This window comes from Neovison vison, chromosome 4, assembly GCF_020171115.1.
Source record: "Neovison vison isolate M4711 chromosome 4, ASM_NN_V1, whole genome shotgun sequence".
Classification (NCBI taxonomy): Eukaryota; Metazoa; Chordata; class Mammalia; order Carnivora; family Mustelidae; genus Neogale; species Neogale vison.
In genome coordinates this window covers 210,872,462-210,898,131 of record NC_058094.1, presented here as the reverse complement: position 1 = coordinate 210,898,131, position 25,670 = coordinate 210,872,462, and the positions used below count along the sequence as shown (strand labels likewise).

General features: G+C 47.1%; 1 pseudogene; it reads left to right on the top strand.

Moving 5' to 3' along the window:
- On the top strand, nt 1-25,670 carry LOC122905448 (annotated as a pseudogene).

The following is a 25,670-nucleotide window of genomic DNA, read 5'->3' as shown; positions in this document are numbered from 1 at the left end:
ATGGATGGCATGCAGAAGTGGCGTCCCGGATTTTGCTTCTTCGGGCTGCAAGCTGTGGGCAGGTGGAGAGTCCTGCTCCTCGCCAAGGGGGCCGTCACCCGCAGCATCACTGCCACCCTGCTACCCTTGCGGAGCTCCTCCGGTCTTGTTCAGAAGGTATTCGTGGAGCCACAGTGGCTTTCCAGCTACAAGCAGTTACTCTTCAGCTCTCTCCTGAGAGGCTGCACCCGAGCAAACTGTTTAGGGTAAGAGAACTAGCTTTCCTCCCCTGTCTACAAAACAAAAATGACAGGAGTACCTGCTGACTTGCCAAGCCCAACAGGACCCTTGCCGAGGAGTGAACAGGGTCATCCCAGAAAGACGGGAAAGCCCCCTGGAAAAGAGGAATTTTAACACAGAGAGAGGTTTGAGGCCCAATATTGTCTGACTGCAAAGCCCTGTTTTTAGCTCCTCTGTTCTACCATCTTGGGAGCAAACGTGACTTGCAGCTCGAGCTGGCAGCTACAAACCAGGAGCTCCTAACTGATACGAATTGGAATTAACATTCCTTAATTATAATGTTACAGCTCCAGCCCTAAATTTTCCAGCTTTCAGTACCTTCAAAGACCTAAGTGTCCCCTTCTGTACCGTCCGGACTCGAGACCTTTGATGCCCACCTGCCTGATCCTTACCTTTTTTTTTTTTTCAATTTCAGGGGGAAAGCAGCAGGTGATGCCATTTGGCTTACAGGAGCAAAAGAGAAAAGGGAGTGAGAGCAGAGCGGCTGGAGGCTAGAGGCAGCCATTCCCAGCGTGGGAGACACCTGTCGCTCTTTCCCACTGGCCCCACCTCCCTTCCAGCATTGGCTGGAAAGCACAGCAGACACTACCGCATCCCACCCTGGACTCCGGGGAGACTCCCTCTTCTGGGTGGGAGCTGTGTCTCCTGTTTCTGAGCGCGGAAGGCATCTTGGAATGCCAAATGGTAAGGGCGGGACCTGAGCGGCCCTACCCGGCGTACCCCAGGCCCGGGTCAGAAGCTGTGTTTGCCCAACTGAGTTAGGACCTGTCGGTCACCAGTTAGGCTATAAATACACGGAAAGTGGGAAGAAACTCCTCAGACAGGAACACAGAAAAGAGGCTGCAGGCAGAGTGCCAGGTGCCTGGAGACCTCCCTGGAGCCAAACACACACACACACACACACACACACACACACCCATCACCACAAGGGTCCCTGTCTCTGCTCCAGGGAGATTTTTTTCAGGAATCAGGCTGCACGGCTGTAAACACCGTGATGAGGTAACACGGGGATGACAAGTGGATGCGACTCAGGGTGAGGGCAGGACCGGTGGATGGGTGGGGACCCGCTCCTGGGCATGCTGTTCAAGGTGTGGGCAAATACGATTCTCGGGCAAGCTCCCCTCCCTCGGGAACCCCATCGCAGATTCCCTGTTGCCAGGAGAGGGATTTCCCGTCATTCTCCCTTCCTCTTGTCAACTGCGGGCACTGCCTGCGCTGGAAGGCGGGCTGACAAGGTTAAGGGGAGAGAAGATCTGATATGCTATCACGCTTCTCAGGTCCATGACAGGCAGGCTTGTGTGGAGTGGGCCCCTGGCTCTCCTCCGCTCCCCTCCCCGAATAACCCTCCGGTGTGCCAATCAGAGAGGAAGATAAGAAGCTGACTCTGAGTCCTGCTCCCAGCGCCTAAACCGGGAGGCAATTATTTACGGGAGCTCCGCAGAGTCGCTCAGCCTCAAGCCTGGGGCCTCATCAGCACGTGGTACTGCGGAAGCACCGCGCGGAAACTCCTCCGGCAGCGGGGACAGCCCTCAGCAGGGACGGGAGGCGGCTCTCCCACGCACCCTGGGTATGGTGCTGGGCACCAGAACTTGACCATGACAGCCATTGGAAGAGCCACGCCCACCGCTGGCTGCAAGACAGACCCGCCCCTGCAGGTGGGGGCACCGGAGGCCCCCAGGAGAAGTCCATGCCTCCACTCCAGGTCACTTAGGGCCACTTGACTTAGGGTCACTTGACTTAGGGTCAAGCTGCAAATTCTTTACTGCGGCTCCGCAGTGAGGTAAGGACAGAAACCAAGCCTGTGTTTTGAGACTTTTATAGCAATAGAGTAATTTAATAGGTTTATTCTAGTAGTAAAAGGGGGGACTCGTACTTTCATGTCTTTTTATTTCATTTTCCCAGAAATGTATTCTAAGGAATACATTTATAAAGAAAAATAAAGATTTTATAAAAATATCATTCTGCAAGAAACTGTCAAAGAAAAACCCTGTTCCTTCATCCCAGAGAGTTTGAGAAGCAAGGGTCTAGATATAGGCCCCTGCTCCAAGCAGACAGTCTCGAAGTCTCCAGGCCCCTGTCTACCTGCTGTCTTATAGGAGTGCTGAGAGACCGCAAGAGTAGAGATAGAGAGAAGAGAGAGGAAACAGACAGGCAGTCTGGCCTACAGGGCAAGTCTTCCTCCCAATGTAGCCTGCTCCCCCTGAGCCCAGGCAGCCATTAAGGTGGCGCAGCAAATCCAGTCCTTTCTGGCACTGAAATTATGGCTACAGGGCAATACACTGGAGGCAAGGCCCTTCTGGGTGGCTACCCAGATAGCCCAAAGCAAGGCAGTGCACCAGCCCTGAAAACACTCGTCCTCGGCAGCAGCCCCTCCTGTGTGAGGCCTGGCTGCCCCAGTGCCCCTCACCACTTCCCTTCCAGCCTGCAGGTTCTCGCCTTTTGAAGAAGCCAGGCCGACTGGGACGCGAACCCCTGCCCATCCCTTCAGCTGAGTAAGACCTCCCGAGGAAAATCTTTCAGCTCAAGCAGAATACCTAGTGACTAAAAACAAAAGCACTGTGGTCCCACCTACCTGAGCTTGAGTCCCAACTCCTCCACCCCTCCCTATGCGACTTCGGTCTCACCACTCCCTCTGTCTCCATCCACGGAATGGACATAACAATACCTGGTATCTACCGAACGTGTGTCCTGTATGCCAGATGTTGGCTATATGCTTTACCTGGAAAAAGAAAAAAAAAAATCTCAAAATAGCCATATGAGATAAATACGTCTCTTCCTAGTCTTCAGGTGAGGAAACCGGTGTAGAGAGGCTAAGAACTTGCCACATTCCCCCAGTGAGTAAAAGCCAGGACTCTGGGTTCTGCAGTCCTGTCCCCAGAGCTCCCGGAGCTGGGTCATTACAGGATGCCACCCCAGCACCACCGCCTGACTCATAGGACCCCTGCAGGGATAAAATAATGCAATTCTCACTGTACTTTTCTAAATACGGGTTGCAATCACTTCCGACAGGATTTTCTGAGGGCTGCTTGAGACCTCCGAATGTCCCCTGGCTTCAAGGCTACCCCCTAGGGCAGCAAAAGCTTTAGCGAGCTCCAGAAGGAACCAAGCCAGGGCCTCCTTGGCAGGTAGCCCAGCCCACACACCCTTTCACAGTCCAGGGTCTCCTATAAATATGCCAACAGCAAATCACAAAGGCTCCGAAGCAAATCTCAATAGTTACTCAATTTCAGGCTCTGAAGCATTTTCAGCCCTGCACCTCACATCCAAGTTCTTCCACGATCCCCCCATCCGTCCACCCCATCCTTCTAAATGTGGAGCCCCTCCCTGCCAAAGACCAGAGATGCCGAGTGTTAAAAGAAGGGAGCAGGACCAAAGGGTAGGGAAGACATTTGAGGAGGTTGTCTGACCGTCCATAAATATTTATGACTAGCTGATGAGTCCGCCTTGGAGCCAGGACTCTTGCCAGGGCCTCCCCTGGAGGGTTTTTCAGTGCAGGATTGGGGAAAGCTGAATACCAACTTCTTCCCCTGCCATGCCCTTGAAAACCTCAGACCCATGCTAATGAGCACATTCTGTTGAAGGTCAGTGTGCCAGGCAAGGTGCCCTTGGTACGTCTAAGCTGTATGTCATACCGCCACGTAGGTATTAGTGCTCTCCCTGTACAGATCAGGAGACCGAAGGCCAGAGAAGCGAAGCCGCTGGCCTAAGGTGATGCGGTCAGCAGGTGGAGGAGCCAGGATACGTCCCAGCTGTGATGAGCGTCCAAGCTTTCTTCCTCCAAGAGGACTCCCCCTTTGGGTGCCCTCCCTCTGGGCAGGATCCTGGATCTCTACTAGGTCTGGTTGCCTCCCCTCCTTCCCTCTACTCTGGGCTCCAAGAAGGGCTTCACTCTACCATCAACATGACAAATGATCCCTCGTGAATTTGAGCTTCCACACCACCCTGCCAGGGGCTGGATGTGTGCTCTCTTTACCTGCCCCTCTTTGGCTCTTATTGGTTTTACTTCCAAGGTGGTGCCTTTGAGAGAAAAAGACAATCTCATTGATTGGGTGGATGGATAGTGGCTGGAGCTCCTGCTTCTTGGTGCTTAACCGCCTCCCAATTTATAGGAAAAACTCATGTCAAAGCTTCTATTGGACACACCCTCAGCACAGCTTTGTTCCAGGCTTATGGGTTTCTGGAAGCACAGAGCAGGAAAGTGCCATATCCCTTGTCCCCCAAAGGGCAGTGATGGGTATGTCAGAGCCACAGTCTAAGCCTCTGAGTGACTATGTCCCATGTCCATGATGGCACACTGCCACCACTACCAGAATCCTCTAGGGTGCTTGCTTGTTAAAACATGCGTTCTTGGGCCCCAGCCCATCCTCTAAACAATAATGCAGCCTGCAGTGGAGTCCAGGAACATCCCCAGGCTTCCAGATGATTCTGACATTTACAGAAATCATACAATCTTTGACTTGGAGTGCCTGTTTCAGAAGCAGGACCGTCTGGATTCAAACCCTAACTTCGGGCAAGTTGCTTAACCTCCTCACACCTTCAGTTCTCTTCTACTGTAAAATAAGAACAGCCCCTGACTCTTAAGACATCAGGAACAGGCAGAGAGAAAGTGCTTACTTGGTGGAAGCTGAGGAGTTCATCTAAGTTTGTCAACGTCCACCCCACCATCCACAACCTGAATATCGTGCCCCAATGTGGTAGGCAAGGCTCAGACACCTGTTGGATTTTGCTCCCACAAACGGGGTGGAATTGAGAAAACTCGCCGATTAAGAGCATTACAGGTGAAGGACAGTGATTAGAGGGGCAAACTCATTCTCGTTCTAAGCAATCAACCCACAGAGAAGTGGTGGGCATCTGCCCTAAGTCCAGCAATGCCCAGCAACCACGGTTCTTAGCCACAGCAACTTGAATTGTGTTTGAGGAGATGAGAAAAAACACACAAGTTCAAATAAAGTAAGAATTAACTAAAAGAACAAGACAATCATCAAAAGATGCTCCCCACTGGTTTATTCATCTAGCAAGTACATTCATTAATTGCCTATTATGTGCCATGGACTGTACTAGAGATAACAAAGTTAAATAATACAGTCCCTGCCTCAAGATATTTAAAGTTCAGAAAAGGAGACAAATCAGCAAACAGGACGAGCAAATCAACGTTCATGATTAATTTACTTTCTTCTGGCTATGCATATTGGAAAAGGTTAAGTCTCACAGTGTCCGAAATACTTCATTCAGAGCCCAGGAGATCAGCCCTAATATTTGAGGAAGGCATCTGAGGTCTGGCTCCCTATCTCCAAGAATGCAGAGCTTCAGACTCAATGTCTAGAGACAAATATACCAAGTAGACCACTTTCAAAGCAGTAAGGGCAGACAGCTTTGAAACTCTTATCTAAAGGTAGCTATGAAGTGTGAAAACACAAGTAAATCTGTTCTAAACAGTTAACCACAATCCAAGATAGGGGGAATAGAGCGCACGCCCAACCAACCTTTAATAACCCCAATATCATAAGGCAGTAGACAGTTTGGAGGGAATCCAATCACATCCACACTTTGTGCAAACCCATGGCTTAGTTTCTTGAGGGGAGGAATAGCATCTGTTTGTTCACTGCTGTATCACCCGTGCCTACCAGATCAGCGTCTAACGAACGTTCACTGAGTGACTGAATGATGCTAACTGCCCAGATGGGAGAATGCAAAAGGCCCAGCATGCAGCCCACTGTCAGTGGATCGGTAGCAAACAGCCATTTTTATTTTTTTTATTATTATTTTTAGTTTTAGAGAGACAGAAAGAGAGAGCGAGTGGGGGAGGAAAGGTGGGAGGAAAGGGAGAGAGAGAATCTTAAGCAGGCTCCATGCCCAGCGCAGAGCCCAAAGCAGAGCTCAATCTCACAACCCTGAGATCATGACCGGAGCCAAAATCAAGAGTGACAGGCTTAACCGGCTAAGCTACCCAGGTGCCCCAACAGACAGCCCTTTTTCACGTCCAGACATCTCAGAGCTCTGGACCTGTGTATTCAACTGTCTCTTTGTCATTTCCTCTGAGATGTCTGGAAGTCACCTCAAACTCCAAGGGGATGAACCTGTCCTCCTTTCTCTTGCATGCGCTTCCTTACAGCTCCATATCTCAGTGAATGCCGCCACCCTCATCCCGTCCCATCTGCCAGAAACCAAGGACAGCGCATTTCACAGCCCTGTCCTCACTCCTTATCACCCATGCACCCCTCAGTGATTTCTATTTACTTCCTGAAATCCTCTCAAATCTGTCCCCTTGCATTATTCTAATGCAAGCAAGCATCTTTCTCTGGAACTAACGCAGCTCCCCCCAGCTCATCTGCCCACGTCCAGCATTCCTAGCATGTCCCCGTCTCACTCCCACTCCACCTGCCACACCTGTTCTTCCCATCTGCACCTGGTTGACTCCTCATCCGGGAGACCTCAGACCTGTCCTCTCCTTCTAAACTTGGGTAGAGCCCATTTGCCTTGAATCTAACATACTTCTCTTTCTTACCATTTGTCACCACTGCAATTTTTTTTATGGCCAGTGCCCAAAGGCCAAGGATATTCACGCCACTGGTAACCATCAGGATGGTAGAACGGACACAGTTCCCATAGTAGGGACTCAGTTTAAGCAAAAGTTCTGTGAAGAGAGGGAGAGAGACAACAGACCTTTGGTTCTACAGAAGTCTTCAGGGTTATGAAAAGAGTGAGCCTCTGCGCAATGGCCTGCTTGGCTTATGGGAGGTGACTGTGACCCAGACAGTACAGGTTGAAATGCTCACAACACCTGGGTGGGTTGCACGAGGAGAGAAGGGGCCTGGGTGACAAGAGAAGGGTGGGGACCGGAAAGCCTGACCCGCCTGGGAGCAGCTCCAGCCAGAAATCCAGGGCTCAAAGGAACATCGTTTGAAAGTCATTGTCCCATTCATCCCCCAAGGATTAACACTCAAAATCAGCTCTCAAAGGCCAAGCCAACAGGATGGAGACTCCCTCGCACCATGAAACTGGATATCCTCAAAAGCCATGACCAGCCATCCTCTGCACACACTAGCTGGGGGACTACTGCTGGGAGTGGGGGTGGGGAGAGCCCCAGATGGAAGTTTTGGGCAGGACCCAGAGGGTGCCCACTTTAGGAAGTGGGAGTTCACAGCAGAGGGAAAGGGGTGAGACTCCAAACTACTTGATATCTGGATGTCCTACAGGTGCCCCAAGCCCCCTGTGGTCCTGACTTGTCCCCTCTTTGCGTCCAAAGCCCTCCCTGTCCCCTCTCCTTTCCATACCCTAGGATGGCACCACACCTAGCTACCAAGTAAGACTCTTGACAAGACGCACTGAAATAGCCAACCAATCACCAAGATACAAATTCCATACCTTGCTATATTCCAAATCCATTGCCTTTTCTCTGTCCTCATGGCCAGAACCTTAGTTCAAGCCACCATCCCTTTCCCTAGATGACTGCTGTCACTGTGCAGATCACCCCTCTTCCTCTCTTCTCACCCCAAATCTAACCCTGCCATGCTGCCTGAGCAATCTTCCAAAAGCCTAAATCAGATCTGACCGTGACCTCACCTCTGGCACATGGCAGAAGGCACCCTATGTGGCAGCCTGACAGGACTGCGTGGGGAGGCCCAGGCTCCCTCTTGGCATCTGACACCACACCTGTTGTCCCACCTGCCTATAGGTCCCTTCCCCACCTCCTCAGCAGCATGATAATCCCTGCTGGTCCCTGGAGCTCCAAGGAGGTGTCTGATCCTGCAGAAAGTCCTTTTTTAATCCCCCCTCCCTCTTTACTCTCCCGGCTTCCTTCTTTAACCCCTTCGCATATTGTCATGCGTTACTTATCCTGTGGCCCTGCAATGCTCTCTTCGGCACCTCTCACCTTAGACCATGAGCCACTCTAAGGCAGTGACTGTGTTTCAGACACACACTGGAAGCCCAGCACCAAGCACCAAGTCCTGAACAAACGACTGGAACATTCTAGCCTCAACCTTGAGCCCAGGGTTGGCTGTTTCTAGTCTGTCTCTCGGCACACACGGCTGATTTTTAGCATTCGTAGTTTATCTCCCAGTGAAATTTGGTGCCAGCTGTGGTCACCTGTTTGATTGCTCTCTGAGCTCTGCCTTTAACTAGAAATTAATTTGGATTATTTAAGCTTTCCTTGCCCACCGGAGAAACTCTGGCTGGGTAAATCCAAAGCTGCTGGCGATTTTTCTTTTTCCGTTTAATCTTTTCCCCTCATGCGCCAACTCTAATTTTGTGCTTTCTGCCCCCCACCCCACCCCCCGGTGCTTATTTTTAATCTGCTGCCTCTGACCCCTCTCAAACGCTGATTCACCGTGGACCACCATCTTCCCATCTTCCCACCTGCTCATCTCTGGGAAACTGAGGCCAGCCCTGCTCAGGGACTCAGCTATATCACATAGGAAGTCTGGAGCAACTCTGAGAACAGAGACCAGAAGGGAGAAGTCCTGAACCCCACAGCCCAGACTGTGCCTCACCGCCCAGAAGGGTCGGGGACATTAAAGGCCAATTCTTCAGCTAGCAGCTCTGTCAGCAATGAGGACACAGAGCACGGTGAGGAGGCCAGGATGGGCACCGAAGCTGGCACTCACCGAGACCCATTTCTGGTAAAATCGCATCCAGCCCCACCTGGGGGTTGCCTAATGGTCTGTGCGTGTCTGTGCCTGACAGGGTTACTTTCACGTTCTGGCAGACGGAGAACCCTGTGTCATCATTAATACATCCTCCTCCCCAGTCTTAGTCTCCATCAACCTCCCATCCTTCTCCCTTGGCAAGAAGCCATTCCCACCTCACACAAGCTCCAAAAGCCAAACTGGCACCTGTCTGTGGCAAAACTCTAAAAGGGGGCTGGGGGGAGGGCATGGGACAGAAAACCTGCCAGGAACTTCAGGGAACTTAAGGAAAAAAGGCATGATAAGTTATTCAAGGTGCTCCTGCCAAAGGCACACAGGAACTGAGCAGGGGAGCCACCGAGTCCGGGTTTTGTACAAACAGCAAATGGTTTTGTACACGAGGCCCATGGCCCCCGCTATATCACCCTGCAGAAAGTTCCAGAAAACTGTCGGCTCTTATCTGGGGGAAAAAATTCTGCATCAGATCAGAACTCCCTGCCTTGAGTAACTGGCAGCAGTAAGAATTCCAGAGGAAATCACGTGTGGCTACACTTGGTGACGTCACAAAACTCTCCTCGGCACCTCTCTGGGCATTGCGCTGTCCTCAACACAAAGCAAGCCTGCTATCACGAAGCTTACGGTCCCATGGGGATGACGGCAGAGGCATAAAGAGACATGTGAACCCTGAAATTAATGTAGGACATCGATCCGTTCAACCACATTTCTAGATGTGAGCTTATATAATATCCTTTTGAGTCCATAAAAAAGAAACCATCAGACAAATCAGCCCCCCTGTCATTTTAACTAAAGCACCTCAACCAGTTTCGGTTCTGAAAATAGAGTTCTGGCTTCATGCTTTTCTAGAAGTATGCAAGGCAGTGTGCAATTTACCTTTGGTGGAACTAGCAAAAATAGTTACGATTTGTGAATTCTCCTTTTATTTAGATTTAAAAGTGAGAAATTTATTTATTCCAAATTCATTATCCACAACAGAGAGAATTTGCCCCTTGCTCCAATCTAGCATTAAAGGCCACAGGAAATCAAAGAGTAGATAATGTAAACTACATTGACCATGAGGTCACATGTAGCAGGAAACTACAGAGAAAAGGGTCCCTCCTTGCTTGCTGATACAAAAGTCACACCACGAGGGACGCCTGGATGGCTCAGTCGGTTAAGGGTCTGCCTACAGCTCAAGTCCTGATCCCAGGACCCTGGGATTTAGCCCCATTATCAGGCTCCCTGCTGAGCAGGAAGGCTGCTTCTTCCTCTCCCTCTGTTGCTACTCCGCCTGCTTGTGCGCTCTCTCTGTCAAATAAATGAATAAAGTCTTTAAAAACAAGAACAAAACTCACTATGATCGTGTACAAACCCAACTACAAGGCAAGGTTCTAATTAGTCCTCGTTCTCCCCACAAAGCTACAAGACCATCAAATAAACCCCTCCAGCAAACCGTGCCAGAAGGAGTAGAAACTCAGGGATAACAATGCTAACAGGAATTTGTACCTGTGGTGTAGTCCCTCATATTTTCTTTTAAAATGCTCGTCTCTCCTGGGCTCCTGTCTTCCTGATCTACATCCCTTCTCATCTCCAGAATCTAACTTTCTTGGGCAAAAAGTTAGATGCTGGAGTTCTGAGAAGATAGAACAGTGGACCCGAAAGGGAGTGAAAACCACTGGCCTTGATTTGGCAACACTTACTATGCGTTTAGAATGTTCACACATTTGGGCTCCAAAATAATACTTTTAGGAACTGACCCACAGGAAATAGTCAACAATGAGTATACCTTTGTATGTGCAAATATTGCTTTGAATAATTTATTTTTTTAAAGATTTTATTCATTTATTTGCAAACAGAGATGACAAGTAGGCAGAGAGGCAAGCAGAGAGAGAGGGGGAAGCAGGCTCCCTGCTGAGCAGAGAGCCCAATGCAGGGCTCGATCCCAGTACCCTGGGATCATGACCTGAGCCAAAGGCAGAGGCTTTAACCCACTGAGCCACCCAGGCGCCCCTTGAATAATTTAAAATTGGAAAACAACTTACTTAAATCTTCATAAATGTGGGCTTTAAGTCAACTCTGATAAGCCTGTACATCAAATTGAAAGTAACGCAGAAGTGATACAAGAAAGATGAACACTTTTGACTATATAAAAATATGAACATTGTCTATGGCAAAAACAAAACAAAAAACAAAAACAAAAACACATTTATAATGTCAAAGACAAACAGGTAAATTATCTGCAGCATATATGATATAATTTATTTCACATAAAAAGAACTCTTTAAAATCAATAAGAAAAGAACAACCCAATTTTAAAAAGGCCAATAACTGTGTGGAAAGATGTTCAATCTCACACAAAGAAATGTAAACTGTATTAGCAGCTAGATTCAATTTTTCATCTGTATTATAGGCAAAGCCCCCCCCCCAAAAAAAACCCACATTTTTTAAAATTGTTCTCATTCATTTTTGGTGGAATTGTAAAGCTGAGGGACAGTCTCATAATCTACCAACATCTTAAATCCTGGAATATTTCCACTGTAGGAATTTATCCTTGTATATATACTGGTACAGGCACACAAAAACATGTAGGGAATTTACAGCACTGCTGTTTGTAATACCAAAAACCTGGAACAATATAACAAATAAGGAATGGTACTTCCAGAATATGCCACACAATGGACTACAACCGGCTGTTCCATAGAACAAGTAGCTCTACGTACACTGACATGGAAAATGATGCCAAGACACGTTGGTATACTGACTGCTGAATGACTACAGAACAATGGAGAATATTAATTAAGAATAGTCTCATCTGTGAGGTACATATATATTTTTTTCACATAAAGATAGAAAATGTCTTGAAAGACACAAAAGAAATATATATAGTGGCAACTTCCAAAGGTTAGAACTTGAGGGGAACAGGGATTTTATACTTTATTTTATATCATTCTGAACTGTTTGATTTTTTTCTTTCAATGATTATTCTTGTAATTAAAAAAAAAACTTGAGCCATTAACTGAAACATTATTAAAAACCTACTCTATTACTGGAATTGTGTAGACACTGGGGATACAGTGGTGAATGGATAGACATTACTTCGCAAGTAGTAAATAATAATGTAAGTGAAAGGGATTATTGCAAGCGGGTGAGGGGAGACTACAGTAATGGCAAGAGTGCTCCTGCCTGAAGTCAAGCAGAACTTTTATAAAGAAGAAGAAAGAGTAAAGAACTGGTGTGGAGTGGGGGGGGGTGGAGACAATGAGCAAGGGGTGTGATCAGATGGTTGATGAGGGACTGTTTTTCATTGTGGTCAGCCTATTTGCAAGAGGGTTGCAAATGAGAGACTCCAAAGTCCACTGCTGGCTCAGACTGAGCAGGGGTCAAAATTCAAGGCTCAGGGGTGTGGAGGGTGGGGGTGGAGAAAAAGCCTAACTAAAGTTAGGCCATGACCGGTGAGTGTTTTGTCCACATAACTCAGGAATAAAGAGCGGAGCTAATCATTAGGAGACAAAGAATGGGAAGTCCTAGGTAAACAGGGGGTTTCCCTGAGTCTTATCCAGCTCATACTCGATAGGCTGGTTCTTTGCAGTCAGCATTTCCAGGAACACAAAGGAGTGGTGAATTTCTTGCCCCTGCTGTTTTCCAAGAGAACAGGGCTCAGGCAGGATTTGACCTTGTCAAAGGCGATCACAACCCTCGAAGAGCTTTAATTCTTGAGGACTTAATAATTAAGTGATCAAATAAGTAAATAAACAAAAGTTGCAGAATTGTCATCAAATGCTTTCAGAGACAAATGACTCCTGGCCCCCCAGTGAGGACCTATCAAGAACAGTGTTAGCTCCTTAGCTTTGCAGTTTCAAAAATTCATCTGTATCTGCCCAGGACCAGACTGAAAGATCAGTGTAACAGAACAGATGGCACTGAAATGGACCCGATTATGTACAAAGATGTAAGATTCATTACAGCTCAATGAGGGAAAGCAAGGATTACCCCATAAATGGTGTTGGGACAATTAACTAGCAATTTGGAGAAACAGTAATTTTCAAATCTCACTTTATATTATGCACTAAAACAAATTCCAATTGAGTGGAAGAGTTAAACATGGGTTTTTTAAAACATCAAAATCTCAGAAAAATAGAACTGAATATTTTCCAAACCTCTAAAGGAAAGAGAACTTTATAGGCTCAGAAGCAACATAAAGAATAAAAAGAAAAAAAGGGTAAGATCTCTAAGTTTGACTGCCAAAAAAAGTAACGTATTAAAGCAAATGGCAAACAAAAAATATTGTAACAAAGAGGCACTATATTTAGTATTTAAGACATCGTGTATATGGGTCAGAAACAAATTAAGACTCTAAAAGATAGGGCAAAAGACACTCACAAAGGAAGTTATGTAACTAGCAAACAAGGATTTGAAACGTTCAGTTCCCAGAGAATAAAAAAATATAAAATAAAACTCTAAGTTACCATTTCCCTCTGTTAAGTTAGCATAAATTGAAAAATAATACCCCTGGGACTTCTGTTTCTGGTGAGGATGTAGAAAGGGACAAGTGACTGATAAGCCTGCCTTAGCCAGGAGAACTAGCTGAGGAAGCCACAAAATCGCAGTTTTCAAAACCATCAGAGTGCTCAAGATGGAAAAGAAACCTAAATAAACTAAAGTACAGAAATGACAAGGTCTTCCTAACATAGAAGAGATCCCTGGCTGCTTTTATCTATGAAGTGTCAGGAAGAAGAGGGATCTGCCAGAAACCCAGGTAAAGAAATTTCGGCCCAACACGTAATGACACCTAATAGGTCTATGTGAGCTCCTGTGACAGATCAGAATTCTGAGAACCCCAGTCCCAGAGCAAGTGCACACCCACCCACATGCCAAAACTTTCACACAGGTCTTCCTCAAGCACACAGGTAACAGACCCAAGGCAAAAGGCAAGATAGAACCCAGAGGATTCCCTTGAGGCAGGCACCATGTTTCCCAAGACAAGACCCACTAAAGACTGGGAGTAAGACAGAGAGCTGGGAAACCCCTTCCAAGGACCCAGGGCCTCCCCCAAGTGCAGCACAGTGGCCTTCCTAAGACACAGAATGGGACAGAAGATGAGGAGGGGTCTCTTGAGTTGCAGAATCCTGGGGGAGGGACCTAAAACTCAAGCCTCAGCTGGCTACCAAGCAGAAAAAGAAAAAGCCACCCATGGTCTAGAGAGCTGGCAACAGAGCTGCGAAGCCTAAAAAGATCTCTTGAGTCTCACTGGGGCTCAGGGCCCAAGCCCTAATGGAGAGAGTCTTGAGAGCATTCTCAAAACACCTGACCAGTGATGCACTGAGGGGATCTGAAGATTAAATGCGTCCGTACCCTGCTCAGACAGAGCTTCGATGGTCTCTGTCCCTTACATTAGCAGGCTCGGAGAAGGGACATAACCTTTCCTATGGGTAAATATTCTTTATATCAGTCTCTAGTGATCTTTTACACACAGCATCCAGCATAAATAAAGAATTAAGAGACCAAAAGATACGAGCCCAGAGATGTCTCAGATGTTAGAATTATCTAGACAGTGACAGCGGAATAAACAGAGTAAGTATGTATGAACGAATGAGAAATTTGGAGAGAGATGGAAACCATATTAAAAAAAAAACCCCAAATGGGCATGTTATTAATTCCTTAAAAGACCACTAATTCTGTTTAAAACAAAAATTATAACAATGAATTAAGAGTTTAGAGCGTATATAATTCATTGTTACAGTTTTCATTTTTATGAAGTCCAGAACAGGCAAAATAATTTTCTTGAGTAGTGAAAATATTCTATAATGGGGGAAGGGTTTAAAGGTATATTTAATTACCAAACCTCATCAAACTGATTTCTTACAATATGGGCCTTTCATGTCATACCACTTATATCTCAATAAAAAAAAATTTTAATAATATCTTAGGCTGCTGAGGGCGTAGTGAAAACAATACTCCTAAAACTGGACAATGGTTTTGGAAAGCATTTGGGCATATTAATCAAGAATTACTGAAAGTCCAAACGTTTTAACTCAACAATTTCACTTAGGCAAATATACTCTTAAGAACTAATTCAACAAAATGTAATGTACACAATAATGTAATGCATAGTATTTTTGTAATAGGGTAATCAGAAGCATTTTGAAATCCAACACTGGATAATAATTTAACAATGTGCAATAAATATATATTTTAGCCATGGAAATTATATCATCATGGCCTGCCTGGGTGGCGCAGTCAGTTAAGCATCCAACTTTTAATTTCTGCTCAGATCACAATCTCAGGATGGTGAAATCAAGCCCAAGCCCTGCACTGGGCACCATGTTCAGTGTGGAGTCTGCTTAGGTTTCTCTCTCCCTCTCCCTCTGCACCCCAGCCCCTGCACACCCTCTCTCTCCCTAAAATAAATAAATAAATCTTTATTTTAAAATTAAACTATCATGACTATATAACAAGCTGAAGACATGTTTATGCTGTAAGCCTTCGTGCCCTTGAAAAAACACACACATGAGAAAAGCACTAGAAAGAGAGAAACTGGAATGAGAAGTCGTCCTTGTGTTGGGCATGTAGAAATATTTTTTTCTTTGCAGCTTGGTTATCTGCATCTTGATATTTTTCTTTCCTTTAAAAATGTTTTCAGTTTTTTTAGCTTTCTTTTTTTTTCTTCCTATCTTCACAATATTACATTTTCCCATCCAGGAATAAGGTTTTTTCTGCAGTGATTCTCTTATCATTTACATCCTTCCATCATTTTCTTTGTTTAAATTGCTTTTTTATTGCACAGGAAACCCATGATTACATTTTCATGATTTCTCCTGTATAGAAAAGGACCTCAGTTTTGCCCAACAGTTTTTAGCTTCTAGAAAATAAATGGGAAGAGACTTCATTTGTGAATATAACAAATTAACGAATGGGATGGGCCTTCCCAATGACCCAAATACTTGCGCCTACCAGAAGGAATCATGATACAGACCTAAACTCTATGCTGATTAATGTAAAACATTAAGTCTATTTACTTGGAAAGCATCTGAAAAGACTAGCAGTGGTTAGTCTCTGGGTAGTGATATAAGGTCAAACTGCTTTTTCTCTGTCTGCTTTTCCTACAGTGAATCTGTATTATTTTGTGACAAGAAAGAAATGGTAAACTTAGATCCCAATTTCAGGTTCAAGCCCTCCTGAAGCCCTGGACACGAGCTCGATCCAAGTCAAGGGGGGAAATGCAGCCAGAAGCTTCCCTGTCAGCGGTTCCTCCAGCCATCCATGCTCCACTTCCTGTCCCTTGACCATGCACCCGTCAGTCACACTGTCCCCATGCCTCCCCGCCCCCCAACACGGGAAGTAAGAGCAGGAAACAGGGACCCTCAGTCTGGTCTCTCTTGGTTCCTGGACTCCTTGGTGTCACCTAGGCGGTAGAGCAAGAGCTATACCTACGTTCCCTCCCCGAGTCCCCAGCACCAGAGCCTGCTAAGCCATCCTAGCTCTGGTTCATGCCAGACCTTTATTAACCATGACAAGGGCTTGGAAAGCCTGAGAAACATCCTAATTTCCCTGTCTCCCTGTAGAAGCAAATAGAGTTAAGGGAGGCTGTGGAGGGTGGAATGGTGGCAGATGCATCCCTGGAGAGCCCAGCTCCAGCCTTCCTGGCCGGCTTGTGTCTCCCTCTCTCGGCTCAGATCTCTCAGGAGCCTGGCCAAGCCTGCTGAAGGATTGCTGAGGAGGTGACTTCAAATTGAAATGAACATCCAGCTGTAAAGAATTCAGAGTGGTGATGAATAGCTTCATGGGGCCCTGGCATATTGCAGACAGCAGAGAAGTCTCTCCCCATCCACCCCTGAGTAAATTAGAGAGACACCCTTCATTCCTCCCTCTTCCTGACCCTCACAGTGCTCAGAAAAAGGAAGCGTGACCACACCTAATGAGGAGGGGCAAGGAACAGCCCAAATTAGAGGAAACCTCATTAAAATATGTCTCCTCATAGCTATTCAATCACTAATTGACTTTTCCTCCACACTTTAATTTTGACGCTGGTGTCTTGATTAATTAACTCTGTCACCAAAGCCCCAGGGTGTCACAGAAGGACTCACCAGGAGTTTATCTTGCTACATTCTGGCCAATTTGACAGGTAGGCTCTTCCTGGCCAGCTCCACGGGTAATGGCCTGAGCCTATCGTGGTCCCTTGAGCCCTAGAGGAAACGGAGAACTGTTGGCCACAGGGCCCAGCCAGCAGGAAAAGAATCATAAGGCCTACACTGTTGCTTTCCCTCTCTGACAGCATAATAAATGTCCTTCTCTCCATCTGCATTCTCATCCGGAACTTCGTAGTTCATCACGGACACCATGGGCAGTGGGAGAACTGGAACACAAGTGTTGCTTCTGGATAAGCCTTCTGGGAAATCATTTGGTCCCTCATTCATTGCTTCACAGAAGTATTTAACTTGTTTTTCACTGGCCTGTGCTGGACTTTGTGGGGAAGGAAGGGGTCCAAAGAAGTCGAAGCTATGGGCCCTGCCCATGAGACATTTATCATTTTAGTTGAAGAACTGTGACGTTCTCTTATAAAAAACAGAGGCCAAGATTTGGTGTTCAGAGAAAACTCCAGGTGGCAAAATCAATCGTCCTGGCTATTTCAGCCATGGGTCCCCCCTCACTTCCTGGACCCCCTGGTATATTTCAAGCATGCAATGAGTAACCGCCACGGAGCCACCAGCAGGGGGAGCTTTGGCAGGAGAAATTAAAAAGTCAAAGTTCTCTTCCTCTGTCTGGCTTTCCTCATTCTCCCTCCTGGACTGGAGGCATTAGGTCTCAGGAGACAGCGTTCGAGGGAAGAGAAGCTCTCCTTTCCTCCCCTCCTCAGCCCACCCTGCAGAAAAGGAAGACTGACCCAAACTCAGCTACAGCGCTCCACCCTGCAGGTGGGCTGGGGGTCTGCTCCTGGTCCACACAGCACCGGGAGCTTTGAGGCATCTTCTTTTTTCTTTCTCTTTTCTCTTCAGCTTGGTGGCAGAAGTGGCACACTGCCCTGGGGGCTCACTGTTCTTGAGCACACCACCCACCCTGCCCTCTTCTCTCTCCTTTCCAAGCGGAAAAGAAGGAAGATTCCTGAGCAGGGATTGTCTTTTCCTATGGTATTTGGTGTGAGGAGGAGGAGAAAGCAAAAGCCACGGCTGCTTCTGTTTCCTCTGGCCTAATTTACAAAACCCACCTTATTGTGGCTCAGGGCCCACCCTCACTAGCATTTAGGTGTTATTTTCCCTTTATAAATTGCATCATATGCGTCTTTCTCTAGGAGACTCCTAGGGAGGAATGCTGTGATCTTGGGCAGAATACGGCTTTTCCAGGGTCCCCTGTCCAAAGACCATCCTCAAGTGCCTGATACATATGGAAAGCCAACAAGGCTAAGTCATTCCCATAATGTGCCTCCTGCAGAGGGCCTGGTCCTGGTAGTATTTTTAAGGCTCTACCCTAAAGAACTCCCTTGCCATGTGCTCATATCTGACACGGACTTTCCCAGATTGCCCCGCTTCTCATATCTCCTATTTTCACTCTTGACCTATTTTTACCCTACTTTGGCAACCAATAATAATATCCTCTGCTTTAAAATGAAATAAAAAATCCTAATAGTTTTCCATCCTGTAATCGAATCTCCTCACCATAGCCTATGTGGAAGGTTGCACTGATGATCTCAACTCCTGCTGCTCCTCTCCATGGAAGGACTGTGCCTCCCCACCCCTGATGGCATCACTTTCGGCCATGTAACTTGCTTGGGCCAGTGGAAGGGGCCCATCCACTTCCATGCAGAAGCTGTAAGGATCACATGATCCTGTACCTTCTCTCTTCCCTCTGCGAAAAGACAAGGAATGTCCCAGGTAGGAGCTGTCCCATCTACCAGAGTCTTGGAGTGAAGATTTGCAGCCCATCCATTACAGACATGTAGTATGAGTGATAAATAACCATCTTTACTAGATGCTATTGAGATTTGAGGGTTCTTTGTTACCATTCAGAGGAGCCTCATCTGACTAACATATTCTATGATACAATCCAACCCCTGATCACTTCTCCAATTTAATTTCCTACGTTCCCTTCCTTCACCCGCTACATTGCAAGCACCCTGGCCTTCTTTCTCTTCCTTGGACATGCCATGTGTGTTCTCACCTCAAAGCCTTTGCACAATACGGATTCCTCTGCCCAGACTGCTTTTCCCTGAGGTCTTCACATGGCTGGCCCTTCTTCATTATTCAGATCTTGGTTTGAATCCTAGCTTGTTAAGAAATGCCTGCCCTGAACCCTATCTAATGGAGTCCCCCAGCTATTCTCTGTCATGCTATCCTGTTTTACTTTGCATCTGTCCACTAGTTTGTTATTTGTTTTCCCTCCTCGGGAATGAGCGCTTCATGAAAGTAGAGATCTTGTCCATCACAGTCACTGCTGTATCTCCAGACGCTACAAGGTTACTGGACACATAACATACACTCAGTAATATTTGTGTCATGAATAAGTAAAAGTCTCTCCCAAACTTTAAACCCAGTTTCAACTGCCAACTAGATTCCTCTTCCCAGAATTCATGACTCCAGAGACCCAGAGCAGAATTCATAGTTCTGTCCCCTCTTCTCTTACCCCAACCTTGTCCTCATCTTATTCCTGATTAATGCCTCCATCCCTCACCCTGTCCCCCCAACCAGACTCCTCAAGTACTTTTCCACACCTCCCCTTCACTCATTTCCTCCGTTTCTAATCAGTCGCCAGGCTGATTCTCTTTTTTAAATCTTTCTCTAATCTACTTCATCCTCATTCCTACGCACCTGCCCTCACTCAGGCCCTCATCATCCGTTGCCTGGATTATCACAATCTTTGCAGAACAGGGTTCCCTGTTTCCAATTCTCTCCCCTCCCATCTGTGCTGCACACTGCCACCAGAATTATCTTTCTAAAATCTGATAATGTCACTCCCCTGTTTAGAAGGATTTAAAAGGAGCTTCAGGATCAAGTTTAACTCCTCAGAGGCCACGAGATACCTTTGCCTTCTGGCACCTGCCACTTTGCCAGTATGTCTGCCACTCATGGCCGGACGCCTCACCCCATTCGACCACACTGAGCCAGGGTAGCAGATCCAACATGTACTTGCACTTTCTGCTCCCTCTCCCTGGGATGCCCTTCCCCCTTCGCCTCCTCAAACTCACACTAAGGAACAGGCACATATGCACACACTCCCATCAGGACCCACCTACTGAGAGTGAGAGAGCAGCCTTCTCTGCCGCTCCCCTGCTCTCCCTCTCGGTGCTGTGCGTAGCCTCTCCCCACCCTCCTCACCCTCCTCCTGAAAACAAGAAAATAGCTCTAATGATGTGCCTGATGCAAACCTCTCTTACAAGATCACATGGCACCATATGCTCTTCGGGTACAGGTTCATCTGTGCGCTTCTCAAGGGCTGAACAAGCAGCCTTTCTCCTCTGAGGGCCCAATACTTCACACAGCATGTCCTTCCCCACGGACACATAGCATGTGCTCAATAATCTCGTTCCAGCGACTAGATGGACAGATGGTATTAGGTATAGGAGAGAAAATAATAGATGGACTAATTACATTACCATCCGGAGCCTGCATGATACGACCAGGAAAAGAAGGCAGAGGAAAGTAGAATCAACTCTTAGTTTCAGTTCTGCCCTAATAAAGCTACCCTACAAAGTGGATACACACCCGGAGTAACAGGAAGAGGATCCCAGGATTGAAGGAGCCCTTAGCTCCAGACCTCACCAGTACGCTGACCTCCAATATGACTCTTAAACTCCCTGTCCCGGGAGTCCTCATTTACTGCTTAAGTAGCTTTCTCCCACGTGTATATTATAAGAAAGGGCTTTCCTAATGCTGTTCCCATTGTGCAGATACTGAAAAAGGAAAAGGATGTCCCCAAACCACACGACTGGTAATCAGCAAAGTAGAACTTCAGCTAGGAGTCTCTGATTCTAAGCTGCGTGTCCTCCTCACCCAGCTGGGTCATCTTCCCCTCCAAAGAGAGCACCAGTAAGTGGATTATCTCTGCTACCACCACCTCTAAAACGCTTTGGTGCCAATACTTTCTTCCCTGCGGCTGTCTTGAATCACTTCCCACACCTAACCTCTCACTGTCCCAAGCCCCTATTAGGGCCCATTAGGGCCCAGTCTCCGGAGAGTGGGCAGGGACCCCTGGCTCTTCCCCCCGGAAATGGGGGCTCCCCTCCAATGGGGACAGCACGATCCTCAGCAGGGCCACTCAGAAGCCAGGCTGTCATTTTAGAAGATTTGGGTTCTAACTAAATACTATTCGGGACTCAAAATAACCTCTCCAGTCTCCCTGCTTATTTCTTAAATGGAGTTCTTAACAGTAATGATGGCACCTGTGGGGGAGGAAAAAGAAAGGATTTAGGCGGAGAGTTGGTTTCATGTCACCTAAAAGGATTATTTTATACCATCAGAAAGATAATTCCCCTCCTACCGGGGGAGGATGGATTAGGTCTTTACTTCAGTTGGCACTTTATGAAAAGATTATTTAAAGATTATAGGACAAAATGGATACATCTGACAACATCTGCTAGGGCTGGGTTTTTTTGGCTGCCTGAGAAAAAATTGTTAATTTATACAATTAATAGATTGTTCACAGTGGTGCTCATCTAGAGGCCGCCTGCCCATAGATGTCCACACACTCCTGCTGTGGAGTTTTCTTTCCCATCTCCCTACTGATTTTTGATGAAGAATGATACAAAATGCCACTGCCTCCATGAAGTCTTCCCTGATCTCTCTACTTGGAAGTGGACACTCTTGCCTCCGGACTCCTTCCCCTCTTTGAAGGTATTATCAGCATGCTGCTTAGTGCAGGGGACCACCCTCTCCTCCTGGACCAGAAGCTTCTTGCACACATCATTACTCAGGCCCCATAAAGCTGTTGCATACCTTAGGTGGGGAGAAATGCAAACACTTCTCTGTGCTCCCAGGTCTCAGCCATTCCCCCAGGCGGTATAGGGAAGGAAGGTCTTAGAGGCTTCCAGGGGTCAGGAGGGCACCAGTGTGGCTGGGGTGGGGTTCTGTTGCTCTGAATCTCACCATCTTGTTATTCACAACTTTGGGGCTAAGGAGCACAGGCTAGGACCTGCCACCCGGAGGGGCCTCTAGAAAGCACTGTGGCCCAGAGCATCTTGGTCAGACATGCCAGATCTCAGGCAGCTCAGCTATTTCTGGTGGGGCAGTCATGAGAAAAGTACTTAGGAAAAGTACAGAGGATCCTGGATTACTTTTCAGAAAAGCCTCTGGGCATGATATGATGGAAGCAAGTCTGCTTTACTCGGAGTCGAAATCTCAATCTATGAATAGCCCCTATATGCATTCACAGCACTGCCATCCCCAATGGCTACCCACTCTTTAAGCTTCTCCCCGTCACGGCCCTTCGGCCCACGCCAAACTAAAGCCAACCCTAACATTCATGCCTCAAACTCTTCCCTGCCTCCCAGAAAGAGTTACTTCTGCCTGGACTGCCTCCCCTCAGCCCCTCAGTGCCCCATGAATTTCTCCTCCACTGTTTAGACTCAGCTCGAGATGTCAGCTCCTCTGTGAAGCCTTCCCTGATGCCTAGTGTATATTATCTGAGACGTAGAGCAGCAAAAACCACCGTTTCTGAAAACATTCACTAATAAGTGGCCACTCGTAATAAATACTACTCAACAACTATTTACTGAGTGCCCATTGCATGCCAGGCACGGATCTCCAAACTTGGAATACAGCGGTGAGCAAAACACACAAATATGCCCATGCTCGTGGCCTTACATTCTAGCAAGGGCAGGGGGTATCCATACACGACAAGCACAGTGACAAGTAAATTATATAACGTGTTAGAGGTTGGCTAAGTGTGTGCAAAACGGAAAAAGTAGAGAAGGGTCAAAGGGACAGAGAGAGTTGAGGGGGACAGGAGAAAGGGTGGACGGAAGGGGGCTGTTGGACAGGCCAGTTTTAGGAACTCAAGAGAAGGAAGGAGGGAAGCAGAGGCAGAGAGCAGGCTACAAGGAGTGTCTGATAAGCAGCCAGAAATGAGGCCAGCGTGGAAGCCAGGTGGAGAGGCGGTATTGAGGAGGAAGGAGAGATCATCCCTGTCTACACTGCTATTATGGAAGCAAGATGCGTGCTCAGAGTCACGAGTCAGCAACACGGAGGGCAGAGGTGGGTTTTACAAGAGCAGGTTTGGTGGGCAGACTGGAGTGAGGGCTGACTGAAGTGAACCGGAGTGAGTGGGGAAACGAGAATGTGGAGGTAGCGGGTGTAGACAACCTGCTTGAGGTCTGCTGCGAAGGGGAGCAAGGACAAGGGACATGGGCAGGCATGGAAAGGCACGTGGAAGAAAATAACAAAGGGCAAAGCACCAGGGCCACAGGCGAGGGGAACTTTTGCTAGAGTGGAGGGGGCGGACAGAACGAGCGCACACGTGCACACGCCACGGGAAGTCCCGACTCCCTGCAAAACTGCAGTCTCATCCATATTCACCATGCTCGGGACCTGGGCCCTCTGTTCAAATGTATTCATTTATTCATTCATTCCACGGATTTTCACTGAACGCCCTCTACATGCCTGGTTTGTTCTAGACACTCCCCAGTACACAGTGCAGACAGGCCAATGATCTCTGCTCGCCTCCTAAGTTCCTAAGTTCAAGAGACTCAAAAGACAAGGACATTTAACATCCCCTATAATAAAAGTTCTGATAAATGTTCACATTATGTCATTATTATAGCCGTCATCAAGATGTATCACCATGGGGGCGCCTGGGTGGCTCAGTGGGTTAAGCCACTGCCTTCGGCTCAGGTCATGATCTCAGGGTCCTGGGGTCAAGTCCTGCATCGGACTCTCTGCTCAGTGGGGAACCTGCTTCCTCCTCTCTCTCTCTGCCTGCTCGTGATCTCTCTCTGTCAAATAAATAAATAAAATCTTTAAAAAAAAAAGATGTATCACCATGGTCTATCCCCTACACTATCCCCTACACTATAATATTTATAACTCCAGCACCTAACAGAGTTTCTGACATAGAGAAGGGACTTTTGAGATGCTTGTTGAATGAATATGTGAAACCTGAAAGATGAGAGAAAATCCTCATTTCAGCTTCCTCCATAACATTCACCGACGTGAGTTACCAAGCTGTACCCTCTGAAAACAAAACATCCCTGTGACATCTAACACCTTTGGACAAAACAGTGATTCACACGGAAGTATGAAGCAGTATCCTTGGATCCTTTTCTCTTAACAACCAGCTCAGATGGGCCATCCCTTATCGACTGGACTTCTCCTTGGAGCGGGCTGGGATGGAGATGTGAGTGAGATGCTTTGGAAACTGAGGTACCACCAGGTAAGAGAAGATGAGATGTCCTGGCCCAGCGGTTGGTCCTGCTTCAGCACAGTGACATCAAATACCACTGGAGGGGACGTGGGGGTGGGACTCCAGAAGGGGTTCAGAGGGTGAACAGAGTTTGTAAAAGGGTTCCTTAGTTTGAGGACACTTGGAACTCCTGTGGCTGACAGTCCCAAGCTCCATCGCCAGCCATTTCCAGGTGGCAAGAAACAAAGTGTCTAATTCTAAATTGGTGTTTCTGATTGTTTTAATTAGTAGGCTGACTACGTCTGATTAATTCTTTGCCCTTCCAAACTTCCCATCAGTACATATATTTGGCACCATGCAAAAGCCGCTGGCCTTTCAATGACTTGTGCTCTGTGTGTCTGGAGAAGGGCAATCACGGAAGAACAAGCCAGAAAACAATTATTTGAAGGAATAAGAAGGAAGCTGGTACTTGATCTTATTACTTCTGACCAATTTCTTGCTTTCTACTTAAGATAAGAGCTCTAAATAGTTTTTTTTAAAGATTTTATTTGTTTATTTGACAGAGAGAAAGAGAGAGAGAAATCACAAGTAGGCAGAAGAGAGAGGAAGCAGGCCCCCCGCTGAGCAGAGAGCCCCATGTGGGGCTCGATCCCAGGACCCTGAGATCATGACCTGAGTCAAAGTCAGAGGCTTAACCTACTGAGCCACCCAGGCACCCCAAGAGTTCTAAATAGTTTAAAGTGAAATGGAATCATTTTGAAATTGTATCTTCTGGGAAATGCTCCCACTGGGAGTGTCCAGCAGACTGGAGCCCACAGCCAACTCCACCCCCAAGTAGTTCAAACTTCAAGCCTCTTGTAGCCCTGATGAACAATTTTACCTTCCTCAAGTTCAAGACACTTGGAACGTCAATGTTAGGAGTTTTATGCACTTTGGGACCGGTCAGCACTGGATACTAAGAGACAAGAGAGGAACTTGATGTATATGAATAGGAAGAAACCAATAAAGGAAACTCTGGAGCAACTAAGCCACTTTAATGATGTCACTGAAGAAAATCATGTCTGGAAATACGACTCCGGTAGACGAGCCAAGTGGAATGCAACTGCCATCCAGGCGGCTGTCAGCCAGGCCATTAAGACCCCACACATCATCTGATTACTTGCAAAGAAATGGTCGGGTCGGGTCAGCTCCAGACAAGGTGAGTGGAGATGGATGGAGCTCTCATGGTAGAGAAGATGGAAAGAGACCCGAACGCCCAACAGAAAGTGGAGATACCAAGTGCTCTCAGGACACTTGGAGAAAAGCTGACTGCGATGATGAGGCCCTCTTATCAGCAAACACAGGTCTCTCCTCAGCCAGTCTGAGAAAGTCTCTACAGACCTTGGCTCTGGAGGCAAACTTCTGGCACTGACAAGTTCTGATGTTGGACAAACAAAAAAATGA